This window comes from Caretta caretta, chromosome 4 (genome assembly GCF_965140235.1).
Source record: "Caretta caretta isolate rCarCar2 chromosome 4, rCarCar1.hap1, whole genome shotgun sequence".
Classification (NCBI taxonomy): Eukaryota; Metazoa; Chordata; order Testudines; family Cheloniidae; genus Caretta; species Caretta caretta.
The window spans coordinates 4790839-4805763 of NC_134209.1; positions in this window are offsets into that span (position 1 = coordinate 4790839).

Consider the following 14925-nt stretch of genomic DNA (forward strand, 5'->3'; position numbering starts at 1 on the left):
TCCCCCTGTGTGAACTACCTGGGCTGGCGGGAGCAGGGAGGCCACCAGGCCAGCGCCATGGACATCTTGTGCAGGGCCTGAGACCCTGTGCGGGACCGTGCAGCCCAGGGTGTCCCAGAGGCAGTTTCTGTCTGGAGAGCACAGAATCCTAGAACCCGAGAAGATGAGGGGAGAGGGCGGGAAGGCTGCTGGAGACTGGTGTGGGGAAGGGGAGAAGCAGCTGCTGGAGCCTGGCAGGGACTGGCTGCTCCAAAAGACAGCATTTCTTTGGCTCTTGGGTGCCCCTGAGAGCCAGGCCATTCCCGACCCACCTCTTTCCTGCTGAGAATCTCCACCTCTTTGGGGGCCTGTGTTCTCCAGGCAGCTGGTCATCTGCCCAGTGCCAGGCCCCCTCTCCCCCAGGCCAGGCTGCAGCAGGGGCTGGGAGCATGGCACTGAGGCTGAGCTTTGGAGAGAAGAGCTCTGACAGGGAGGTGGCTCAGCAGGAGATTCCCCACCCATGGCGGGGGTACTCCTTGGAGGCTCCATGGCAGGCCTGAGGGGCGGGAGGAAGGGGATGGGGAGAGAGAGACAAGGGCATCACAGACAGCTGGAGCGGGGGAATGGGCTTCTTCTGCGGGTTCCAAGCCTTACGTCATCAATGAAGGGGCGAAGGCTGACAGCAATGTCCTGGGAGATGGAGCCAAGCCCTTCCCTGTTGAGGAGGTAGATGATGTCTGCAGCTTTATGCATGGCCTCCATGACACGCCTTCCATCCCTGTCACAAAACATGGCCAGGATTGCTGGCAGCTGGGCCCGTAAGAATTGCACCTGCCGGAATGAAGAAGGCAGCTCATTACAATCCCAGGTGACAACCTGGAGCACATGATGGACCACTGCCACCGATGATAAACCACGGAGGGCACAGCCCCCCAACGGGGCAGAAAGTCATTCTCCTCTCACTCTGTGCCAGTTGCTCACTGTCACCTTTGTCTTTGCTCACCCCGCCTCCCCCATTGCATCCCATCTGCAATCAGGGCTCAGCTCACGGGAGCAGGGAGCATGGCATGCCTTGATTTGTTCTGAAAGCACCTCCACCATTTGAGGGCTGTGTTTTAAACAAGAAGGCTTGTGTGTGGCTCTCCCTCTCATTTCTGAGCTATTTGATGGACATTGGCTTCCTGGGTTCCCTGGGCAATCCCTGGCTCTCGTCTTTTCTGGCTGGAACACAATACTGCCAAGGCCTCGCAGACTGAGCCTCCGTATGATGGAATTTGCATCTTTGGTCCAGTCCATGAGCTGTGCCTGGAGGGCTGATCTTGTCAGGATGGTGTCAATGGAAGGACTCTGGAGAAACTGGCAAGAGCCAAATGAAGATCAGGTTGAGGAGCAGAGGTCTTATTGTGGGGTCTGTTCCCTGGACAGTCGTCTTTCCCAAAGGGCCACTTCCTCCTATGCAAAGTCTCTGGTGAGTAGGGAGCCAATTGCTGCTGTTTCAGTTGGTTCCTTCCCCAAATTTAGACTAATGCAGAAGTCACAAATAAGCCCCCAGGGAAAGGGGAATCTCCAGACCTCATTGAGTGCCATGGAGAGAGCCGTGGGGCAGAAGAAAAGCAGAACCCCAGGAAAAGGTGAGGAGAGAAGCATGGCCTTGGGGCACTGGAGAAACATGGCTTCTTGTCCCATAACCCCATCTAGGCACATCCAGCCAGGAGCAATCTCACCCTGTCTCTCCCTCCCTCTCTTTGCCATGCCCCGCATCCATCCATATGCGGAGAGGAGCTAGCTGGCGGTAGGGCTGCTAAGCTGCTGACAATGTAGCCTAGAGCTTCCTGTCCTGAGCTGCTCTCCAGAAAGCCCATTCTGCCTGTCAACTCATGAATCTCACCTCAGTGCAGAAAGCCAGGGCGATAGTTCTCTGCTCCTCCTCCTTCCCACTCTGGACGATGGTGATTGCCTCTCTGAAAACTGCAGGGAGCTGAGGGTTCTCAAACTCGATCATGGCTCTGGAACATGGAACAGAAAGTCCCTTTTGATTCTCAAGGGGGAGAGAGCGTTCAGCTCCAGTTGCTGGGCTGAGCTGGCAGCCTGGAACTGAGGACTATTTCACACGGAAATCCCATTCCCAAGAGAGACCCAAAGAAGAGGAAACGTTGAGCTCCTACCTTGCAATCAGGCCAACCCCCTGCGAGTAGTGATATCGGGAGGCTATCATGTCCCAACCCCGATGAAACTGGATGCTGGCAAATTCCTTCCAGTAGCCGGGCATGGAGAAAAGCGTCTTCACAGCCTCCACTGAGGTGCTAAAGACAAAAACAAACAAACAAACAGAGTGTCAAGCAATGAGATCCGCCCCAAGCATGGCAAATCTGCACAAGTCCTGAGACACCCAGCATGCTCAGCAGTAGCTAGCCTCCCCAAGGATCGATCCAGTGTGATACCCTGTCTACACTGCAGTTTCACCGACTTTGGAACCAGTTAGGGACACTGTAGCTTCTTCAAATGGTTGGTGTCATCACTCCCAATGGTTGAATACTTGATTCTTTACTGTGACAGGTAACAGGACTCAAGCGGGCATGTGGGTCCAGATCCTTTGTTGGTGGAATCGAGCAAAGCTCCATCAGTTTACGCCACCTGAGGTGTCTTCTGGCGCTCTCTTTCCCGTGCAGATGGAAGCCCCTAACTGTGCCCACAGAACCAGATGAACTGGTCCCTCTTCCTCCTGTCTGCCTGTGAGGCTGACGTCCTGCGGGGCCTGTCCCCAGGTGCTGCCGGCGTGGCTCTGTCCGCGTTCGGGGAGAGAGGCCCACGGATTTGCTCAGCAGGCACTGATGAAAGCACTGACCCTTTGGCGGGGGGCAGACGTGGATGGATGCACAAACATGGCTGCTGCCTGAGTGTGTAGGGAAAGCAGCTGGGCTGTGGGCGGCGTCAGATGAGCGAGTGTGACTCACAAGAACGCACGGCTCTCAACCCTTTTCCCTCAAGAGAGACCTGCTCCCAACTGAGCCTGGGCTAACGACAGCACCCGAACAACTGATGGCCGTGAACAGCCCCCATGTGTTTAGCCCAACAAATCTGTTCTTCCTTTTCCTTTCAGTCATTACCTTAGGAGACTGAGGCAGCTGCATCCCTCCTCGGGGCTGGATGTCTGCCTGGCCATGTAGGTCCCTGGCAAGTGCTGATCCATCACGTACTGCACTTGCCTGACGCAGAGAATGAGCAGCTGGGGATACATTTGCAGGATGGCTTCTCGGTATCCCCGTAGGAAAAGGAGCTCATAAATGGTCTTCATTGCCTGGAGGGGGGAAAGAATTTCACTCAGCTCTCCCAATCTGCCACCTGTCCCCATTGCCATTCGCTATTGTCCCTTTGTCATGTCTCCTTTCCTCTCCAGCGTATTACAAAAGAGTATTGGCTTCTGAGAGGGGTGGGGACATTTGGAGGCTCCTGAACCTTCCCCCATTCCTGGAACGGAAGCAGAATGGAAAGATGAGAAGAGTCTGGATGACGTTATTCCCCATTATTTCTCTTTCTGGTGCAGAGCCTGTGCTTTGGCTTTCCAGCCATGACTGGAAGGGCTGAAACCATCCTGAGGAGATCCGTTCTCCTAGGCCCAGTGTTTCTGGCCCAGTCAAAAGTACTGGACTTCTCAGGATGCCATGTTGGGAAGATTTCTAGCCACAGTTTACAGAGCCAGAAAGCTGGAGACTTCCAAGAGACACCTGAACTGCACCTGTTCACTAAAGGGCCATCTGGAGCAGAAGACAACTGAGCCAGGGTACCAGCAGATAAACCACCTCAGATGTGTAACTTTGACCTGGGGGAAACTTTACTGACCCCTCTTTGGTTTGATTGGAAGTGACGAGGACACACTAAGGCCTGGTCTACACTCCAGAGTGAGGTCAACGCAAGGCCGCTCACTCTGCATCCCCCTAAGGATGGAATTTCCTTCCCATCGTCAGAACTGCCCCTCGGTGCCAAATTCGTCACTCCACCTCCACACGTGGCAGAGAGTCCAGGTCGATGCAGTCAGGTCGATGCAGCGTCAGACCAGACACCGCGTCGCTTTCCTCAACTGGCTTTCAGGAGCCTTCCCACAATGCCCCACCCTGACCCTACAAGCAAGACAAGCCCTTCTGGTGAGGACGGGCACTGCCGACACGAGCAGCAAAGTGCGGACACACACCAGGGATGGAATCGCTGTGGCGGCTGTCTGCCCATTTAAGTTAGGTCAGCTTCAATGTGTGGTGGAGCCATGGCCTGAAGGTAAGAAGAGGTGAAACTCGCACACACACACAGATGCACCATCTTCCCTGTGGTGGCGGGTTCGCAAGGTGACATCTCAAATCTCACTTACAGCCAGAGACACATGGCTGCTCGTCTCCTCCTGGCGTCTCTGCTGGAGCTTGTCCAGCAGCTGCTGCAGCACCTCCCTGGTGAGCTGTGGTTCTTCACCCAAGGCCTTCCACAACTCAATGGCACATCTGCAAATTCAGAAACACACGTCAGAGCTTTCCTGCTTGGCCATCCCTTGCCCTCCCCAGGGAGAGGCTTGGAATACCAGAGGAGACAGCCACTGGTGCAGGGAGGCTAAGGCAGGGCAAGTCCCTTCAGAGAAAGTTGTATTTATTCCTTTCCCCGAATGGGTTCTTGTTTCTAAAGCTAACCCACTCTTTCCAAGACAGTGAGCATGTACTGACCACAGAATGACCACCAAACTGTGACCCACAGACTGCAAAATTCTGCTCTGTTACACTTGGGTCAGTCCCGAGAAACTTGCCTGACATCATTGGAGTTCCTCTGGCTGTTTGGGGCTATAACGGAGACCCAGCGTTTGGCCAAGTGTCTCTTAGCAGCTCAATTCTACTGCAGTGTGGTGGACAGGGTCAGAGAGTGAGTCAGCACATGCCCTGATCTGAGAAGATTCAAGAGCTTGGAAGAGGAGATTGTAAAGCCCAATGTGACAGAGATGGAAGGAAAGTAGGACTGAAATCCCCCTCCTCCATTCTTGCGGATCTAAGTCCTGCTGGTCCCCGCAGGCATCTGCAGAGGAAGACTGCAGATGGATCCAAAAGACTTCCAGTCATTTGACATCCAAGTTTGGTGAGGAAGGTCGGACGTGGTGGTCAAGCCCTAGGACATTGAGAATTAGGTTGGACAACTCAAGAGCAAATGGCCTGGAAGCAAGGTCTTCCGGAAGCTTGACTGAACTTCTGTGCCAATGCTGCCGAGTTTCTGTAACTTCTGAGCACAGCCCCTGGAAAGCACTGTGGCTGTTCCAAGAAATTCAGACCTGATTCTGAAATTCAGAAAGGTTTACAAATCAAACACTCAAAGAAATCTAAAAACCAACACTGTATTCCTCTGATAACTGAATTGGGTAAGAAGTTCCATTTCTTTCCTGCCGCTCTTCAATTTGCTCTGCAGTGTGACACAAATTTCTCTCAGGTCTGTGCAGAACTGCATTGCAGAAGGTGCCAAGGAAAGCTGGACTTTTGACCTCTGGCTAGGGTTCAGTTGGGTTTCATGGCCCCGAGGCACATGGGGGTTGTGTTACAAACCCCTCATCTGGCTGACCCTTCCAAGTGATCAGCAATAACCAGCAGGACTGAAAGTTAACAATCTATTGAGGTGGAAAGAGGGACTCCCCCTTCTCAGAGCTATTAATGCTGGCTGTCTGCTTGCTGCACTGCATTTAGGATCTGGTCATGTGGGGATGATTTTTTTGTTGATTTGATTTTATTTTCTTTTGGATCAATAAGGGCTGGAAATGTCTGTCTTAAGAGATTGACCTCTGCCCCACCGTTCCATAAGGATGACTGCATTTTGTCACCAATTCCTCAGCCATGGAATAACTGGGGGGTCTGACGACAGGTAAGAATCCTGCACTGGTCTCCAGGGGATAGACAGATGGGCCTCATGGGCCTTTTCCATCTCTGCCTTCTCTCCTGCAGTAAGGAGCAGCCAGACCTCATGAGCCAGGGATGTTGAGTGAGCCCCCAAATCATTGATTGGCCCTGCACTGGATCTGAGAGGAAGTGGGGTGACCCATAGAAATCAGGACAATGCTGGAATTCTCCAGAAAAGTGGCATGTCTCCATCCCGGGGAGTGTAGGAGGAGGGGTTGGCTCCTCAGTGGCTGGGCCTGGCCATCTCCTCTTCGTAAGCGTGGACAGCTCTCTGCACAGCAGGAAACTCCCTCCAACTGTGTGAGCCCCACGGACCCCTCCCGGCCTGTGGCCTCTCAGTAGGAGCAGGAAGAGAACTACTGGACTGAGGAGATAACAAAGCAGCTCCCTACCTGTGCGATGAGAGCGTGTGAGCCACACAGGTTAGAACCACGTCCTGGGGGTGGGAGCGAGCCAGCAAGGCCATGGCCCTGAGCACTGCTCTTCTGGCTCTGGGATCACAGCTGTTGTCGAGCCAGATTAAGATCCCTCCCACGATGTCTCCAACCTGGAAGAATGCCAGAAAGTTGAGGGATGGATTTATCAATGAGTGGCCTCCTCCCAGGGAAGCCCTCCTGGCAGCCCTGCAAGCCTCCTCTGACCTCGATTGCCTATCTTGGCTGCTCCCTAAGAGCCTTTGACAAGTCCAGGAACCCCAGTCTTCCTGAGGTCTGGGTTAGCACCTTCAAGCTCAAAAACACGCACAAAACCTTAGAGTGGGCACAGTCCTAACTCCCCTGATGTCCCAGGGCCTTCCCTGCCATAGCAAACGGCTCTCAGCCCCGCTCTCAAGGGCTTCCCTCCAGGAGCCTTTCCTCCATCTCTGCAACTTCCTTTTAGCTCTTTCTTGCACAATCCGCTCCTCCAGACCAGTGGTTCTCAACCTAGGTTCCATTGTGGGACACATCCAATCCGACCTGTTTGTCCCTGAGGATGTCCCAAAGGGGCGCAGCTCTGTGCGGACCGGGCCACAGGTTGAGAAGCACTGCTCCAGACCCAGCTGGTTCGACCGATGTATCCCAGAGCCCATGGCAGAGATGGGAGGCAGGGCTAGTTGGGTGGGGCTAGCCAGCTCCCGGCCCCAGTCTCCTAAGTCCCCAGTCTCTAACCTCGGATTCATGCTATGGCACTTAGAAGAGCAGTGCAGACAAGGTGACTTGGGCTGGAGCCCAGGCTCTGAAGCCACCCTCCTCCCCAGGCTTCAGAGATCAAGTTCCAGCCCCAGCCCAGAAGAGTCTGCATTGCTGTTTTGGCCCCTCAGTGCCAGCCCTGGGAGCCCAAGTCCATAGGGCCAGGCTTTCAGGCTCCTGCTGCAGAGTTTGCAACACAGGGAGACAGACCCTAAAGGGACAAGCCACCCCCTAGGACTCTTCCGTGAGGAATTGGTCATTGCTCTTTCCTCTCTCGAACAAGGAGCAGAAGCTCCAAGGTGGGTGGCTGGATTCTGTTGACCTGTTCTGCTAGCAGGAGTTAGAGCCCTGCACAAATCAATCTGCTGATTGAGGGGCCATTTGTTAACTTCCCGCTGGGACCTGTTGGAAAGAAGGAACTCGGGCAGAGACAGGGATGACCTGCAGGAAACCCTAGGAACAGGCAGGTTGGGGAGGAAGTTCAGGCTGAGGATTCTGTTCATGGATTAGTCTCAGAGTTTCCAGGAAAGCCAAAGCCCAGGAAGGGAATAAGTCTGCACTTCCGCGCCACGTGCAGGCGGTCTTTGGAGAAGGGCTTGAATGTCGCCTATCCCCGTGGCCAAGCGATGAATGGCAAGGGGCTGAGCCAACCTTCCAATCCCATGCCAGTGTCCCAGGAATGGTTTCCGAGGAGAGGAACTTCTCCCATCCCCCTCTCTGCGCAGCATCCCCCTGCCCCATTGCGGGAGTCTCTTACTCTCTCCATCTTGTCTCCGTGGAGAGATACGATGGCCCTCAGCTCTTCCTCTGCGGCTCTAAATCTCTGCAGGGTGGGTGTTGTCAGACCCTTCACGGCTGCCATCAGCAGGGCATGGAGCGGGGCTGAGGAAGGGTGCTCCCTGGGGGTCTGCAAAGAACAGGGTCAAAGCCTGTTGGGATTGAGTATTTCCCTCGGGCAGCTGCCCTGGAACAGTCTGTCCCCGGGGGAGAAGGCAGTGCCGAGGGAGCGTGGAGACTCCGGCTGAGCCCTTTTCTTCAAAAGCCTCCCCAGGTGCTAAGGTTTCCTTAGCCTTTTGTCCCCTCTCTGGCCCCCTCCCCTGAGAAGAGACGGGAGCCTCTCGGGCAGTGCTGGGACCCCAAGGGCCACCCCATTTCCTCCCTTGCTAGCCCCTCCTCGCAGGAAACCCCGCTTTTGCTGAGAAAGCCTCAATGTCCTGCAAAGCCCATTCGAGTTGCTCCTTGCGTGTCGCCGAGGGGTCACTGGAGAATCTGCCCCATGTCCCATCCCACCCCGAGCGCCTGAGGAGATTGGCTCAGCAACTCTGGCAGCCCACAGTGTCTGCGAGGAAGAGACTGAGAATAGGGCCCAAACGGAAACACCCTCTTCCTTCCCCACCTAGCAGCCTGTGGGGCTGCCAGAAAACAGGCAGGAATCGCCGTCAGGACAGAAAGTAACTGAGACTGAAGAAGCAAGTTTGCCTGGCTGAAGAGAAGCCCAAAGCCTGGGCCTCCGGGGCCAGAGCCCTGGGGGTGAGAACTCACTGGGCACAATGTTACTCCAGGGGGCCTGGTTCCAGGGTCACCTCAACCCAGGGCCTGGGGTGCTGGAGGCCTTTGCCCTGGGGTCTCAGGGCACCCCCTGGGGATTACTGCAGCTGGCCTGCATGGCGCTGGATTAGCACCGTCTGTCCTGGTTGCCAACAGCTGAGGGGTAGCTTAGTGGTTTGAGCATTTGCTAAACCCGGGGTTGTGAGTTCAATCCTTGAGGGGGCCATTTCGAGATCTAGGGTAAAAATTGGGGTTTGGTCCTGCTTTGAGCAAGGGAGTGGACTGGATGACCTCTTGAGGTCCCTTCCAACCCTGATATCCTAGGATGCAGTAGAGCACGGCGGAGTGGCACACTCGCCTCCATACTCCAGACCCCCGGCGGCTCAGAAGCTCCCAGAATTGCAGCCTTTTGTATGCGCTGCAGGGTGCTCTGTCCCGAAGAGGAAGAGTTACAAAGGTGTCTAGAGGCTTTTGTAACTCGGAGAGAGCCCAGATGTTGGCAGGTGGGAGGAAACCTGGGACCTCTGGAGCTTAGTGCAGGAGCCTCGACCACAGGAGCGAAAAGCCAAGAGGCTGTTAGCTAAGGCTCTAGAGCAGACTCCTTTTCTCTGTGTCTCAAAGTGGTCCTGGTGCCACGAGATGGGCCAGAACCCCACAGCCAGGAGATATGTGGGTTCCCCCGACCAGGGCAGGGATGGGCCTGGTCTGATTTTCAGCCGTGCCTGTATGCCATGGAAAGTGCATGAGAATTGGGCACCTGAGTCAGGCACTTCTGCCAGTCCCACAAAGCACCTCTGGACTTCTTTAGGTGTCTAAACCCCTTTGTCAAAGCGGGCCTCGTTCAAGCGACCCAGATAAAGACTGGCTGGAGTTGATCACCCTTGATGAGTGTTTCTTTTCAGCCCCTGGGAGATATTCCTACACACAGCAAGGGATGCTTTCCATGAGCACGGCCACACAGCACCATTACCATCGTCATATGGGAGCTGCTTGTTAATGAGGGGCTGGGAGTGCGCTCTTCTTCCTGCTCTTCTGGGCTTCCTTTTTCCCACTTCCCCTTCGTGTCAGACGGCTCCTTCTTCGTCCCTGCAGCAGAAAGAAACATTCTTAACATTTTGCTTTTCCATGTCTTCCCCCCGGTTTACAGAGGATGGAAGTTGGGCCCAGAGCCCTGAAGCGAATTGCCCAGGGTCAGACTGAAGGTTGTTGGCAGAGCTCAGCAGAGAACTCTGCTCTCCTGACTCCTAGCTGGAGGCTTTAAGCACACGAGGCTTCCTCTTCCCTCGGGGCCAGTTTCTTTTCAATGGTGTCCTCTACTCTTCCCCTCCCCTTGCACCCTTTTCCTGTCAGTGATGGGCACCTGGCCTCCTTTTGCATTGAACCCCCCAAGAAGGAATGACTCAGCTCTGGTACGGTTCCCAGCTGTGACCTGCTGAGACCTCTGGAGCATTTTCTTGAGGAAAGGGACCCAATCCAGGAGAAAAGAAAGGATTTCCTCCAACGTCCAGCCTCTCTCTTCTCCTTCCAGCCTGGAACAATGTTAGTAGTCCCCACCCCACCATGCCAGATCCCCAGAGGGGGGTGACCTGACATTGTCAGCTCTCCCCACCTCAGCCATGGACCTCTGCCACCCTCTATATGGATTCCAGAGCCGGAGGTACCCATCACTGTCCCATGAGATGGCCCTGATGTCGAGGCTTGTCAAGTGACTGGTGTGAGTGTTCCTCACATGCTCCTCGCGAACCATGTGGATTGAACCATCTCACCTGTAAGATCCGCTTCGACTTTGTGTATTGTCTCCTGCAGCTTCACCTCCTCTGCCTCCACCTGGGTCTCCGCTGCTTTCTTCTTCAGGGACAAGTGCGTCCACCTTCTTGGAGAGGAAGCTGTTCTCTCCTCACTGCTCTCTGCCATCGAGTTGTGGGATTGGTAACAGACACAGAGTCTTTTCATGATGGTCCATGAGCATTTTCTTCTTTGGGGCTTCTCTGGCAAGGCCTGTTCTTGGGGGCTGAGGCCAGAGCATGCCTCAATGGCTGCAGGTTGGACGAGCACTTTGTGCACGTGGATCTCTCTGTGCTCCCGAGAGGTGAGTCTTTGGAAAAAGGAACGAAGCCTGGAATAGAAAGAAGGAGGAAATGGGTTTTTCTGTCCTTCTCGAAAGGAAGGGAATTAGTTTGCCCAGGATTCCCAGATCCACGAGAGTGGTCTTTTGAAGCCATCTGCTCCTCTAATAGGCAGGACTGGTTGCTGCAACCAAGAAGGTAAGCAACACAAGACCGCCCAGACTGGGTCACACCAAAGGTCCATTGAGCCCAGTACGCTGTCTTCTGACAGTAGCCAGTGCTGAGTGCCCCAGAAGGAATGAATAGGGAATCATCAAGCGATCCATTCCTGTTGCTCATTCCTGGCACCTGGCAAACAGAGGCTAGGGATAGAAAGAGCAAAAGGTCAGTTTCTATGTTCTTTGCCTGGGCCTAGTTGCAAAAATGCTTCCTTCTTAACCCCACTCCTTTGTGCACAGAATGTTGGGACTCTGGGAACAGATCGGGCCAAGCTGCAAACCAAGAAAGCTCTGTTCCCAGAGAAGCCAGGAAAAGGAAGAAAAGATTGTCATCTCAAGGGTTTGAGGGTCTGGAAGGATGAATTAGCAGCTGCAAATATGTTGACTTCTTCTCAACTATTTGAAAATCTGGAATGTATTAGCATGGGGGAAAGAATCAGTCAACTTGAAATGAAGAATGACCCATATTATTTCCAACATCCAGTCAGAAGTTAGGCCTCCAAAACAAGGACAAAGAAATCACAGCGAGACCCATGACAAATGTAGGCGACAGTTGATTGAAACCCCTTTCCTGGAAAGGAATTGCGGGGCGGGGGGGATCGACACATCTCTTTTCTCTAGCCCAAGGGGGTAGAGTAGAATTTGTAGAGAGTTTTGAGATCTATCGCCATGAGATTCTTTCTGAGAGAACTACCAAGATGACAGCCAGGGGATGGGAGTGGAGCTGTATCGCTTTCAGTATCTTAAGATTAATTTCTTCTGCATTATTTGAGCTCATTTATGTGCATGTCAATCCTGTAAATTCTGAGATCGATATTCTCTCAATACACATTTCTTTGGCAGTCATGACAGGAGACAAAGGGTTTCTATTCCCAACTTGAAGGCAAGGAGTGCATTAGGGGCAACTCCAAGGGAAATGCTATTGATGGAGATCTCAATCTAAATTCTACACGAGTTTTGTTATCTTCCCTTTTGGTTCTATCCCTGGAAATTCCCCCCGACTAGTCTGCTGAAAGATAAAATCACCTAAATCTGCCTCCAAAGAACCTGACCGGCTGAAGCAGGAGGAGACCTGAGAGATGGCCACTTTCAAATCAAAAGGGAACGCTGAGACCTGCCTGTTGCCACACCCGCCCCCACCCGTCCCGAGGAGAAGGAGGCACCGACCTGTCGTGTGCGATCTAATGAGCAGGGAAAGAATCTGGGAATTACCTTCTGTAAAAACTCATCCTTTTGTTCCTCAAACACCTGTGGAAATAGCTGATTCAAGAAGTTGCTGACAGAGGGATGGTCCGCGTCTCTCAGCAGCTCCTTGGGTCACCAGCCGTTGTCAACCAAGCCAGTTGGCAGACTGAGGGCAGGGCAAGAATGCTGACGCCCAACACTCTTTGCTGTTGGCCTCCGTGACATCACAATCAGCTTGTGCATAAACACACACAGACCCCACCCAGAGAGACACAGCCCCACTGAGCAACTCCCCACCCTCCTTCCCAGCACTTCCTGCCCACCCCAGAACAGCTGTTTCATGGAATTGAGGATGCTCCGGGAGGGTCGGTTCGGGGCGGGGACATGGCATACTTGGGGCAGTGCATGGGATTCTTCTCTCCTCAGTGCAGGGCTCAGCACTTGTCCTTGCTGAACCTCATCAGATTTCTTTTGGCCCAATCCTCTAATTGGTCTGGGTCACTCTGAACCCTATCCCGACCCTCCAGCGTATCTCCCTCTCCCCCCAGCTTGGTGTCATCTGCAAACTTGCTGAGGGTGCAATCCATCTCATCCTCCAGATCATGCACGAAGATGGTGAAGAAAACCGGCCCCAGAGTGACCCGTGGGGAAGCGGGGGAGGGGGTGGAGGAGAGGAGGCAGACGGTGAGTGGCAGGGACCCCACAGAGGGGGGTGCAATGGAGGAGAGGGGGAAATCATCCAGGCAGCGGTGGGCAGTGTGGGCTGGGAGAAGGGGCGAGGCAGATACAGGAAGAGATGGAGCACAGGCGGGGCACTGGGGCCAAGGCACCCGGGGCCTGGTCATCGTTGGCACCTGGGGAGGAGAGGAGAGAGAGAGAGAGAGAGAGACAGAGACAGAGACAGAGTGTGTGTGATGGCCAACATACTAGAGGAGAGACAGAGAAAAACATGGTAGGATAGCAAGCAACTCACCTCCTGGAGTCATCTGTGATGAAGCGGGACTTCATGTTTCCTCTGAATTGTGTGGGGGTGCCTCAGTTTCCCCTATGCAGTTCTTAAGGATCTAGGGGGTGGGGTAAGGGTATATGATCGTTGCAGAGCTCTGGAGGGCAGGTGTGTGCAGGGGTCTGGACACAGAGAATGGCCGACACCCTCTTTCCTGGCACCTGATGGCCTGGGCCCTTCCCCCCTGTGAGGTGAGAGCTAAAGGGTTGGAGAACAAAGGAATCGGGTGCCCTCCTGGCCGGGGACAGGGACAAAGCCCAGAGGAGGAGGGGCTGGGGGGAGTTTCAGTTGGGGGCTGGCTGGAGACGTGGAGTGAAGGGCAGACGGGGTTGTCTGGCTCACTGCCCCCCCCCCAAAATGGACCCGGCTGAGGGGTCCTGTTCTCTGCACCTACAAGCTCTGTGTTAGACCATGTCCCTGTCGTCTAATAAACCTCTTTTTTCCTGGCTGGCTGAGAGTCCCGTCTGACTGCGGAGTTGGGGGGCAGGACCCTCTGCCCCCCCCAGGACCCCGCCTGGGCGGACTGGCTGTGGGAAGCGCAGGGAGGGGCAGAGGAGGCTGACGGCTCCGAGGTCAGAGCCAGGAAGGTGGAGCCGGGGGAGCTGTGTGTCCTGCAGACAGGCTGCTCCCCGAGAGGAGACTTCCCCAGAGTCCTGCCTGGCTTCCTGGGGAGCAGTCCCAGAGCATCGCCCGGGGACCCCGGGACATCCTCCTCCTCGATGAAACCTTCTGCTGTGTGACGTGTTGTGTGTGTCGTGTTGTATGTGTCGTGTGACGTGTTGTGTGTGTGACTTGTGTGTCTTTTTGTGTGTGTGAGACGTGTTTATGTGTGCGTGTTGTGGTCCATGTTGAGTGTGTGTGTGCCATGTTGTATGCCGTGTTGTGTGCATGTGACGGTGTGTGTCATTTGTGTGCCGTTTTGTGGGCATGTGGTGTGTCTCGGTGTCGTGTTGTATGAGATTTTTGTGTCTCGTGTCGTGTGCCGTTTTGTGTGTCTTGTGTCGTGTTGTCTGTGTGTGTGTCATGTTGTGTGTGGGTGTGTGATATTTTGTGTGCGATGTTTTGTGCATCGTGTTGTGTGTGTGTCACGTGTGCCGTTTTGTGTGTCATGTGAGGTGTTGTGTGTTGTATTGTGTGTGGGTGTCGGGGTCGTGTGTGATTTCTGTGTCACGTTGTCTGCCGTTTTGTGCCTCCCCTCGTGTGTGTGTGTGTATGTGTCGGAGTCGTGTATTGTGTGTGATTTTTGTGTGTCGTGTTGTGTGCTGTTTTGTGTGTCATTTTATTTGTGTGTCATGTTGTTTGTGTGTGTCGGTGTCCTGTGTTGTGTGTGTGTGAGAGACGTGTTTCTGTATGTGTGACGTGTTCTCTCTGTGAGTGTCGGTGTCGTGTTGTGTGTGTGTGTGTGAGTGTCGTCTGTCGTTTTTTGTGTGTGTGATGTTTTGTGTGTGATGTGTGTGTTGTCTTGGGTGGCCACACAGGGTAATGCACAAAGCATTCCCCTCATGGAGGAAGAGTGACACAATGTGGCCACTCAGGAGTAACACACAAACAATCCTTCCCCCCCCCGCCCCGGAGCAACAGTGATGTGTGTGGCCAACTCAGGTCATGCACAAACCATTTCCCTCACGGAGCAACAGTGACCCCGGGTGGCCCCTCAGGGTACTGCACAAACCATTTCCATCATGGAGAAACAGTGACACTCGGTGGCCACTCTGGGTAATGCACAAATAATTTAACTAACGGAGCAACAGTGACACCAGGTGGCCAGTCAGTGAAATGCACAAATCATTTCCCTCCTGGCCCAACAGTGACAGTGGGTGGCCAATTCAGGTCGTGCTCAAA